This window comes from Sciurus vulgaris (assembly GCF_902686455.1).
Source record: "Sciurus vulgaris genome assembly, chromosome: 19".
Classification (NCBI taxonomy): Eukaryota; Metazoa; Chordata; class Mammalia; order Rodentia; family Sciuridae; genus Sciurus; species Sciurus vulgaris.
In genome coordinates this window covers 3,444,206-3,455,843 of record NC_136480.1, presented here as the reverse complement: position 1 = coordinate 3,455,843, position 11,638 = coordinate 3,444,206, and the positions used below count along the sequence as shown (strand labels likewise).

Below are 11,638 nucleotides of genomic sequence, written 5' to 3'. Positions count from 1 at the left end.
ACTGTTTTGCAAATTGTCCCGGCCTGCTGAAATCACAAGGTCTGGCCAACCATTAGACCGTAGTTGACACTCCAGAGTCCCAGAGTCCCTTTCCTGGGTTTGTAGCTCCTTGTGACCTCTGAGCTTTCCCACTCCTTTGATACTGCTGCAGAGCAGGTTACCATTCCTCACTGGGCCTCAGAAATGACCCCTATCTCCACCCCCAGCACACCCACCCAGTCCATTCTTACTTCTCTCTCTCTCTGAAATGTCTTTTTTCTTTCTTTCTTTCTTTCTGGGAGAGGGGGGGGATTACCAGGGATTGAACCCAGGGGTGTCTACCCACTGAGCCACCTCCCAGCCCTTTTTATATTTTATTTAGAGACAGGGTCTCACTGAATTGCTTAGGGCCTCACTAAGTTGCTAAGGCTGGCCTCCAACTTTCGATCCTCCTGTCTCAGCCTCCCGAGCCACTGGCATTACAGGCATGTGCCACCCCACTGGACTGTCTTTCTCAATTTTTCCTAATTAAATTCATCCCAGTTCTTGTGGCCTTATTTCCCCAGGGAGGCCCCAAGCCCCTTCCTTCCTTCCTTCCTTCCTTCCTTCCTTCCTTCCTTCCTTCCTTCCTTCCTTCCTTCCTTTTTCTCTCTCTCTCTCTCTTGCTCTCTTTCTTTTTTGATACTGGGCATTGAACCCAGGATGCACCCCATCACCAGACCTTTCTATTTCTTATTTTTGAGACAGGGTCTTGCTGAGTGGTTTAGGACCTTGCTAAGCTACTGAGGCTGGCCTCCAACTTGCGATCCTCCTGCCTCAGCCTCCTGAGCCACTGGTATTACAGGCATATGCCACCCCACTGGACTCTCTTTCTCAATTTTTCCTAATTAAATTCATCCCAGTTCTTGTGGCCTTATTTCCCCAGGGAGGCGCCAAGCCCCTTCCTTCCTTCCTTCCTTTCTCTCTCTCTCTCTCTCTCTCTCTCTCTCTCTCTCACTCTCTTTTTCTTTTTTGATACTGCGGTTCGAACTCAGGGTGAGCCCCAACCCCAGACCTTTCTATTTCTTATTTTGAAACAGGGTCTTGCTGAGTGGTTTAGGGCCTCGCTAAGCTACTGAGGCTGGCCTCCAACTTGCGATCCTCCTGCCTCAGCCTCCAGAGTTGCTGAGTGCCACCACACCCTGCTGCCCCAAACCCCCTTTCCTAGCATCTTCCCTCTCTGATGATCCTCATCACTTCCCGTCTTTGACTCCAGCTGCATCTGCATGTTCACCTCCCCTTGGCTCCAATCACCTGGATGGGGAGAAGCTGCACTGTAATCTCCTCTGGTTATTCCTCTGCCCGAGTTCCCAGGGGCCGTCAGTGGTCAGGCACTATCTCAGCAGTAAACAAGCCTAGGATTTGATTTAACATGAGGACAACAGGCTCCATCTGAGGCCGGAGGACGGCTCTGGGCTTTGAGAGCGCCGCTTTGCTCTCCAGAAACTTCTTTGTTATGTTTCCAGGTCTCCCATGAGTTCTGCTTCAGGGCACGGAGCTGTCTTAAGACTGACTCTTGCTTTTACCTCTCTCTGCAAATCACACGGTGGGCCCTTTGCAGGGGAAGCCGAGAGAAACACCACCTTGCCCTCTCCATTCATACGGGGGTGTGCTCTACGGAGTGGGTGTCGGGTGATGTCATGTGTCACTCACAAGGTGGGGCCCAGGCCTCCACGCGGGGTCTCGGGAACTGAACAGAGGAAAACACCAGCTTCAATTTTAAAGAAAGTTTGGGTCACTTGACCTGCTTGCTTTGATTTCTCCAAAGGCCATAGACCTAAGCAAGTTAATGTTTCCTCTGCAGGGTACACACAGCACCCAGTTACTGAATTCCCAAGAACAAGCTGAATCATGCTTATACAACAAAGGCTCCATCTCTCCCCACCGCTCACCTGTCCGTCCAGGCAGCCCTGAGCAATGCTCACCCTCTGCACTGCCTCTGGAGAGGAGCCGGAGGGACCCTCAACTGACGCCTGGACAAGGACATTGCTACCCTCCCTAGGTGGACCCAGCTACTGCAGGTCCTGCAGAAAACTCCAACAAAGAAAGCCTGTCCATCCACACTCACCAAAGCCCTTCTGCATCCTTAAGAGAGGCTCATAAACCAGGCGCCATGTTGAGGCGTCTATAATCCCAGCAGCTCGGGAGGCTGAGGCAGGAGGATCGCAAGTTGGAGGCCAGCCTCAGCAACTTAGCAAAGCCTTAAGCAACTTGACGAGACCCTGTCTCTAAATAAAACATTAAAAAGGGCTGGAGATGTGGCTCAGTGGTTAAGCACCCCTGAGTTCAATCCCTGGTACCAAAACAAAAACTAAGAAAGCAAAAACTATCATAATATGACTACTGACCATAAATGATTGACATTTCTCCCACATGCAAAATATACTCACCCATTCGAACATCCCATAAAATCCCCATCCCTTTATACAATCAGCTCAACACCTAGAATCTCTGCATCCAAGTCAGATTTCATAGGTGGATGAGGTTTCCTGCATGTATTTTCTTAAACAAAGATCCCAGAGGAAAGAAGCTTTTCAACCTAAAGACTTGTGAATTCAAGAGACAAGTTGATCCCAGTGGCTCAGGAGGCTGAGGCAGGAGGATCGCAAGGTGGAGGCCAGCCTGAGCAATTTAGTGAGGTCCTAAGCAACTCAGCGAGACCCTGCCTCTAAATAAAATATAGAAAGGGCTGGGGATGTGGCTCAGGGGTGAAGCACCCCTGCGGTCAATCCCCAATACCGGAGGGGAGGGCATTCACAGGCACCTCTGCAGCAGCCTCCTCACATACCACAGTGGGACCGCCAGGGGATAACCCTTCTAGATGCTTCTGTTCAGAGGGGGCTGTGGATCGGGTGTGGAAGGGGACAGGAAGTGGTCACTAGTGAATAACAATTCTGGAACCTGCTGGGAAGGTGATGGGCATTAGGACTCAGACTGACTTTAACCTGAACGTCATTTTTCCATGCGTCACACTTTAGACTCTTCTATTCTGAATCTTCTTTTCCCCATGAAATGTAGCCATGATTTCATCTATGTAGTTTCCCAGCCTCCTTCCTGTAAGCAGATTTTGGGGAGTCTAGAGATCTTTGATTTTGAACTGACCATTTCAGTCCAAGCTGGCATTGTTTTGCCAATACAATTCTTTTAAAATCTTCGTGCATCTCCTGTGAATCTATCTCATAAAGGTTCGCTCCTCAGACAACCGTGAAACACGGACATCTCTGACATGCGTCCTTCTTTCCCTTGGGTTTGTGCTGAGGCTCCTGATGAAGACAAGATTTTAGGCTTCTTTAAAAGCTCTGTTGGTTAACTGAATGCCCTTCTGATCTTTTCGAGAACTCAAAGGCTCTTACTCTCCCAACTTTAGCTTCATCTTCAGACCGTCTTTTCCTGGCCTGGGGCTGGAGCTGGCCTTTGCCTGGAACCCATTTGTTAATTTTTGTATCATTTGACATTTGGAGAAGCTGAGAATTTTCAAACTGAGCAAGGTCTGGTTTCTGTTTTTTTCTGTGTTTCTTTTGACTTATTCTCTTACATTTTAGTATAAGCAGCAAGAAGCCTTTGGACACTGTTAGGGTGTGGGTGTGGTGTCCCCAGAAGCCCCCGTGGAGACGGTGCAGGAAGGTTCAGAGGGGACACGATCGGGTCGTGAGAGCCTCAACCCGGTCAGTGCCTGGCTCCCTGGGGGATCCGCTGGGGGCACCTGGAGGCAGGTGGTGTGGTGAGGAGGTGGCACTGGGGCCTGGCTGTGGGGACACATGTGCATCTGGGAGTGGAGTCTCTCTGCCTCCTGGTCCCCAGGGGAGCTGCTTCCCTGCACCACACTCTTCCTCCATGATGTTCAGCCCCCCCTCAGGCCCGAGGAACGGAGCCGGCCGTCTGTGGACTGAGCCCTCTGCCACCGTGAGCCCCAAATCCGCTCTTCCTCCTCTATGGTTGTTCTGGTGGGTCCTATAGTCACAGCAGTGACCAGGCCGACTCAGACAGGCACCTTGGACACTCTGCCTGGAAATCTCCTTAGCCAGCTCTTCTGGTTACTCAGTGTATTTCTGCTTAAACCTCCTTCCTCACCTCTTTCATGCCTCTTAGAAAAAGAGGGGTTCCTCTCTGGTTTCTTCAGTGACCTTTCTGGGTTGTGCAGCCCCTCAGCTATGATTTCCATGTTTCCTGTCATTTCTTTGTGCTTTGCTAATCCAGTTTCAAGGTTGAGCGCACACCCCGGCCCACCAGGCTTCTGACAGTCAGTCAATCAACCTACACATTTTATTGAGCACCTACTATATGCAAAGCCCTACCCTCAGTACTGCAAAGTTCCCAGGAGACTAACATAGTCTTTGCCCTCCCACTGTATTTGGGGAGACATGGACATCAAATAATCCCAGATGGATATCAAATAATCCCCCGTGGTTGGGGGAGGGGAGTCAGGAAGGAAAACCCAAGGGCTCTCTGCAGCCATATACTGGAAGGATCTGCAGGGGCTGTGATTAGGAAAGCTTCCTGGGAACTTTGACATTTTAACAGGTACTTCCTGATATATGAGGAAGTCAAACACACAGAGAAAGGTCATGAGTCGGAGAGGTATGTATATGAGGGACAGCAGAGCCATCAGGAGGTTGGAAACGAGAGACTAGGGGGACAGTACCTGAAAACAGGCTGTAGGGCTCAAGACCGACACAGGTCACTTCCATCCTGCAAGTCCATCCTGGCCCACGGGCAACATACGTGCATTAAGTCATTCAACAAACATTCACTTAGCAACTACTATGTGCTCTCTGTGCATATGGGGGACAGGATGGTGATACATCTGTTAAGTTTTCTGCCTTCCAAGCAGGTACAGTCTAGTGGGAGAGATAAACGAGGGAACGAGGAAATGCCACCTACCCAGGAAGTATTCTCTAAGTCTCTGCATCAGATATTTGGGATTTCAGAGGCGATAGAGGAGCAACCCTGGAGGAGGGACGGAAGGGACCCCGCGATGCCTGGGCAGGTTTTGCTGTCGCTTGGGTGTTTGGGCGGCCCTAGGGAGGGAACCCAGGACCTCCCACATGCTAGGCAAATGCTCTACGGTGGCGATTTCCCCATCCTTCCCCAGGGCTCCTCCAAGGGTCCACAGTCTGTGTTCTGGCCCTAAGTCGGAATGGATGCAGGGGACAAGGGGACGAGCAAAACGCCCAGCCAGGGTCACACGACCAAGGGGACCCTCCCCCGGCCCCTCCCATTGGGTCTCTCTGCCCGCCCACGCCCCTCCTCCGCAGGCTCGGCCCCGGGGTGTCCCGGGACTGCAGGGGCGGGTCCCACCTCTGCTGCCCGAGCCCTGTCTGCGCCACCTGCATTTCGGGGACCCGGATCGCGCCGCCTGCGTCCGCTCGCCCGCCGGCACCTGCCGCTGCCCCGGTGAGTCCGCGCGGGCTGCGGGCGGGACGCGCTTGGGGAGGGAGGCTGCGCGGGCCCCGGGATCGCTGCGCTCCGACTCTGAGCAGCCTCGTCGCCAGGGGCCCTCCGCCCCAAAGGACCCCGGGGCGCGCTGACCCTCTGGCTGGTCAGTGTCCCCGTTCATAGAAGGAGGAAGCCGAGGCTCCGGGAGAGCTGGGGACATGCAGAAGATGGACGGGCCGAGGGACCGCCTGTCCCCGGGACAGCTCACCCACTTTGCAAAGCCACTCACTCCACTCTCGGGATCGGGCGAGGTCCCCGCTGATTGGCCAAATCCAGGGGCCGGGCACGAGGGCCTCTTGCGATTGGAGGGTCTTTCCAGAAGGAAGGGGCTGCGGGGGGCCAGCTCCCCGCCCCCGCCACCCTCCGTGTGCCGGCCGAGGCCGCAACGTGGTGCCCGAGGTCCCCAGAGCATCCTCCCAGGCCCTCTGCCACCTGTGTGGGGGGACGCTCTCCAGGTGGGACAGCGATGGAACTGAACTTGCTTCCAGGGGTCAAGCGGCCTGGGGCTCTGGCTTGGAAGACAGTTTCCTGGCTACTGGCCGCTTCACCTTGACCTTGGGTGAGTTTCTGAAGCTCTGAATCTCGGGGTTTCTGTCTGTCACATTGGAAGGGGCGACATTTAACTGCGCCTGTCCACTGGGGTGCCTGGAAAACGAACGCCACAAGATCAGGGGACTGTGGATGTTGGGTCTGTCCTTCCTGCAAGATAATGCCCACGGCCGTGCTGGCCACCCAGCGGTGGCCCCTGCACAGTTGAGGCTGAGGCCCCGGGGATGGTAATGATTCACCGGGGGCTGAGCTCAAGTCTGCAGGCTCCGGGGGACAGGTCGCTGTACCTTGGTCTGTATCCAGTGTCCAGGATTGTGGGAGAGACTGGGGCCAGAGCATGACCCCAAGGGGACACCGACTCAGGGAGGGACAAAGCCCGTTGCCAGGACAAACACCTGATGCCAGGGGTCAGCCAGGGGCCAGTCAGAGGGCAGCTGGGAGAACAACACACCTTGTGACCAAATACCAGGCTTTGGGGTGAACCCTGCGCCCACAGCCCTGGCCGGAGCTGGCAGCGACTGGAAGCTGCGTCCTGGGAGCCAGGCCTGGGCCAGGGGTTGGGGTAGGAGCCCCTGGACATCTTGCTGCTGCCAGAGCCTCTCTCAGGGGAGGGGACATTGGGCCTTTAAAGGCTGGGGCGGCTCTGGATCACGGTCCTCCCACACCTGCCCTTTCTGGGACCCAGGGGGTTACTTAACCTCCTGTGCCTGCCAAGCTGGCTTTCCTGAACTGTGACAATAGACTTGCAGGAGGTGAAGCTGATTCTGCCCCTCTGCAGCCAAAGGGTGTGTGTGTGTGTGTGTGTGTGTGTGTGTGTGTGTGTGTGTGTGTGTGTGATTTTATTTTTCTACAAGTAATAGATGTTCAGTGGAGAAAACTAAAAAATAAAAGAACTTTTTTTTGGTACTAGGGATTGAACCCAGGGGTGCTTAACCCCTGAGCCACCTCCCCAGCCCTTTTTTATATTTTATTTAGAGACAGGGTCTCACTGAGTTGCTCAGGGCCTCGCTAAGTTGCTGAGGCTGGCCTCCAACTCACGATCCTCCTGCCTCAGCCTCCCCAGCTGCTGGGATGACAGGCAGGCCCCACTGCGCCCTATTATAAAAGAATATTTCAGTTCAAAAAAAAAAGAGTTGAATATTTCAGTTCAAAAAAACAAAAAACCTTGAAACCCAAAAATCTCTGTCCAGGGACTTTGAACATTTCAGGGTAAATCCTTCCAGGCTTTTACACTGTAAATAAACACACACACACACACAATCAGAGTGGTTTGCTACTTTTCAGAGTGTTTAGGCTTGTATATTTCCAGACAGAAAGAATATATTGCTGTCTCTAACTCTATGGCTGAATTTCCATAACATAAAGATGCACATGGCTCTTTATTTGGCTTCTCCTCGAGTCATTTAGAAGTGAGATCAAGTGAGATGGTGAGATCGCTGACTCAGAAGAAATGAATCATTTTTGACAATGTTTCTATATTTTTTTGCCAAATTTTCCTACAGAGAGTTTGCACCAATGTGGCGTGCGTTCTTCCATAACTCAGCCAACATGGGATATTTATGTTGTTTTCAGTATTTGCCAATTTTGTAGGAGAAACATTGCCCCACATTGAATCTTACGTGTCTTTCATTACCTGCGATTGGAACACATTTTTGTCTACTGACAAAATTTTTTAAAATCAGTGTCTGGTGGATATTGGGATGCCTGTGGGTTTTCTTTTGGTAGATTGCTTCAGAGATGTGTAAAATCCTCCCATACTAAAACTTATCACATTAGTTTACATTTCACCCGTATATGGGGTTTGAAAAGCCACCCTGTGCCAATATTTTCTTTTTCTTTTTTGAAAGGAAGGTTATCTTATTCAAAAAAGAAAAAAAGACTTACCAATATTTTCTAATATTTTAATATTTTCTTCTTACATATGATTTTTTTTGGGGGGTGCCAGGGATTGAACCACATTCCCAACCCTTTTTATTTTATTTTATTTTTTTGAGACAGGGTCTCACTGAGTTGCTCAGGGACTCACTAAGTTACTGAGGCTGGCCTCTACCTTGCAATCCTCCTGCCTCAGCCTCCCAAGTCTTTGGGATTACAGGAATGTGCCACCGTGCCCAACCAATGTCTCAATTACTGTATCTTTATAGCAAAGTCTTATTTTATTTTATTTTACTATTTTATTTTATTTTATTGCTGTACTGAGTATCAAAAGTAGGGACACTCTCCCATTGAGTTACATCCCCAGCCCTTTTTTCTTTATTCTTTAGTTTTGAGGCAGGAGCTGACTACGTTGCTGAGGCTGGCCTTGAACTCGTGATCCTCCTGCCTCAGCCTCCTGAGTAGCTGGCATGGCAGGCATATAATCCTGTTTACAACAAAGTCTTCTTTTATTTTTCATTTTAATTATATATAACATTAGGATAGATTTTGACCTAATCACAAAAGCATGGCATATAATTTGCTCTAATTCAGTTCCTGGGACTCCCCCCTCCCTCATCCTCTGCCGCCTTCTTCTCTATATTATTGATCTCTTTGCAATTTATTTATGTTTTTTTTTAATTAGCATCTGGTGGATGTGTTTGGTGTTGGGATTCCCTGTGATGTGTTCATGTGTGTCCATAGGAAACTTCCGTCAGATTTATTCCATTGTTCTTTCCTTTTCCTCTCTCCTCCCTCTCCCTCTGTCCACTCCATCTACTCTTCTGATCTTTCCTCTATTTTGAAGAAATTTCTTTCCTTCTTTCCTGATTTCTCACTTTCTCTCTCTTTCTTTTTTTAAGTTTCTCCCTCCTTATTATGAGTCAGCATCATAGGAGAGAACATTCAGCCTTTGTGCTTTGGGATTGGCTTATTCCACTTAGCATGACATTCTTTGGTTCCATCCATTTAGCCTCAAATGCCATCATTTCATTTTTCTTTAGGGCTGAGTAATATTCCAGTGTGTATATGTACCACATTTTCTTTATCCACTCATCTGTTGAAGGGCACCTAGGTCGGTGCCATAGCTTAGCTATTGTTAATTGAGCTGCTATAAACATTGATGTGGCTGTGTCTCTGTAGTGTGCTGATTTGAAGTCATTTGGGTATAAACCGAGGAGTGGGATAGCTGGGTCAAATGGTGGTTCCATTCCAAGCTTTCTCAGGAATCTCCATCCTGCTTTCCAGAGTGGTTGCACCAATTTGCAGCCCCACCAGCCATGTATGAGTGGACCTTTTTCCACACACCCTCGCCAACATTTATTGTTACTTGCATTCTTTTATTTGCCATTCTGACTGGAGTGAGATGGAATCTCAGTGCGATTTTGATTTGCATTTCTCCAGTTGCTGGAGATGTTGGACATTTTTTCATATATTTGTTGACCATTGGTGTTTTTTCTTTGGAGAAGTGTCTGTTTAGTTATTTTGCCCATTTATTGATTGGGTTATTTTGGCAGTGGTGAGGGGGGGATTGTTTTGTATTTTGGTTTTTGGTCTCAAATTTTTTCAATTCTATGTGTATTCTGGATATCACTGCCCTATCTGAGGAGCAGGTAGACTCTCTCTTCGTCCTCTTAATTGTTTCCTTTGCTGTGCAGAAACTTTTCAATTTGATATCGCTCCACTTATTTATATTTTGCTTGATTTTTTGGTGTCTAGCAAAGTCTTGAAGACAGATGTGTCCATACACCAGCTTTGTTCTCCTTATTGTGTTGGCTCTTCTGGTCTGCTTTTGGTTTTTCACCTGTCCATATAAACTCTAGAATGATTTTGTTGATATCCACAATATAAGTCGCTTGAGATTGCATGGAATCTGTGGACCAAGTTGAAAAGAATTGACATCTCGACAACATGGAGTCTTCCTATCCATGAACATGGTATATCTCTCCGTTTCTTACTGTGATAGTTGCTGCGTTTTAATTGGTGTGTGTACACCATTAATATCTTAAGTGATAGTTGATATGTTTGGATTAATCCCAGGGGTGCTCGACCACTGAGCTACTTAGTTTTTATTTTGAGACAGGATCTCACCAAGTTGTCCAGTGTTTGTCCCCGCCCCACCCCCAAGCCTTCTTACGTAGAGTCTGACTTACGGTTCTTTTCAATCTGCATTCCCCTGTTATCAAGGAGCTCTGTTGATGTGTAAGGTGCATGTGGCTTGGGTAGGGTGTCTTTTTCTACAATGCTGATAAGAGCTCAATCTTTTAAAAGAAAGTCTATCCCCTTGTTATGCATAATAGTGGCATCATAAATATGTCATTCTGACATATTTGTCAGTGTGTACGACATAGTTTTCTCCATTTCAATCCCACATACCACCCCCTACACTCTGCTCCTCCCTCCCCCAGCCACTTCTTCTACTCTGCTGCTCTTCCTTTATTCTTCGCTGATGCGTTACAGTGACAGTACAGTCGGAATGCGTTGTGGTGCGTTCATCATGTGCCTAGGATCATTTGGTCAATTTCTTTCCGCGGGTCTTCCTTTCCTCCTCCCTTCCCCTTGGCCCACCATTGCCACTCCTGCAGATCTTCTACTTTCATGAGATCGACAATACACATAACGATCATCTCAGTCACTGAATGACTTTGCATCCTGAGCTGTGGCCTTCATTAGTCCTTCTCAGTTCCCTTCCCTGCTTTGAATGATGGAGAAAGGTGGGAGGGGCCTAATAATCTGGCTCTTACCAGGGACTAACCAACCAGTTGAGCTCTGATAGTGTAGTTTCCTTGAAAAAGAATAGAATGCGGCCAGGTGCCATGGTGCACACCACCTATGATTCCAGCAGCTTCGGAGGCTGAGGCAGGAAGACTGCAAGGTGGAGGCCAGCCTCAACAACTTAGTGAGACCCTCAGCAACTCAGCAAGACCCTGTCTCTAAATAAAATTTTAAAAGGGCTGGGGATGCGGCTCAGGGGTTAAGTGCCCCAGGGTTCAATTCCTGGTACCAAAATTAAATAAATAAATAAGACTAGAATGTGCTGGGTGTGATTTTAGGTGGTTGTTTTCCCCGTCTCCGGCCAGATACTGTCACATTTTATTGGTGACAGTATCACTGAGTCACACCCCTATGGCTTTACTGCCCATATGAACAGTGTCTTTTTCAATGACATTTTCCCCCAATTATGTATATTTTGGCAAATGGACAATTTTAAGAAATGGACTGAATGAATAGTAGTTAGCTTCTGCGGACGTGAGCAAGGTCGATGAGCTGACCCAGGGGAAATGACCATATCCCCCAGCCCTTTTTATATTTTATTTACAGACAGAGTCTCGCTGAGTTGCTCAGGGTCTCGCTAAATTGCCGAGGCTGGCCTCCAACTTGCGATCCTCCTGCTTCAGCCTCCTAAGCCACTGGGGTGACAGGCATAGACCACTGTGCTCTGCTGGCATCTTTCTTATTACCATCTTGACGTGACTTGAAGCTCCCAGAACTGGTTGGGTATAGAAATGTGCTCGGAGGCCTCTTAGAAGACTCAATACCCAACATCCCTTGCTAAGTTGGAAGGCTTCCACAAGGAATCCGCTGATGCTCCGTCACCTCTGGCTTACCTGCTGTGGCCTCAGACTGCACCTCTGCAGATCCCGAGTCCACGTGCCCCTTTATTTCCTCGGCTCCTTTCCTAGTGGCCACCTTCCTGCGGTCAGCCTGCTGCCCGTGGAAC

At 49.3% G+C, this 11,638-nt stretch overlaps 1 protein-coding gene across 3 annotated transcripts in view; it reads left to right on the top strand.

The window, feature by feature from the left end:
• The first annotated feature begins 5,269 nt into the window (after window positions 1-5,269).
• The window catches only part of ALDH1L1 (aldehyde dehydrogenase 1 family member L1), a 47,024-nt gene continuing 40,655 nt past the window's right edge, over window positions 5,270-11,638 (top strand). Inside the window, exon 1 of one of the 3 annotated variants that reach the window (XM_079122242.1) lies at window positions 5,270-5,413. The gene's annotated coding sequence lies outside the window, so the exon portion shown is untranslated. Of the gene's footprint in view, window positions 5,414-5,861; window positions 6,014-11,618 lie in introns of those variants that run through there. The other 2 variants (XM_079122244.1, XM_079122243.1) reach the window with 2 other exon arrangements.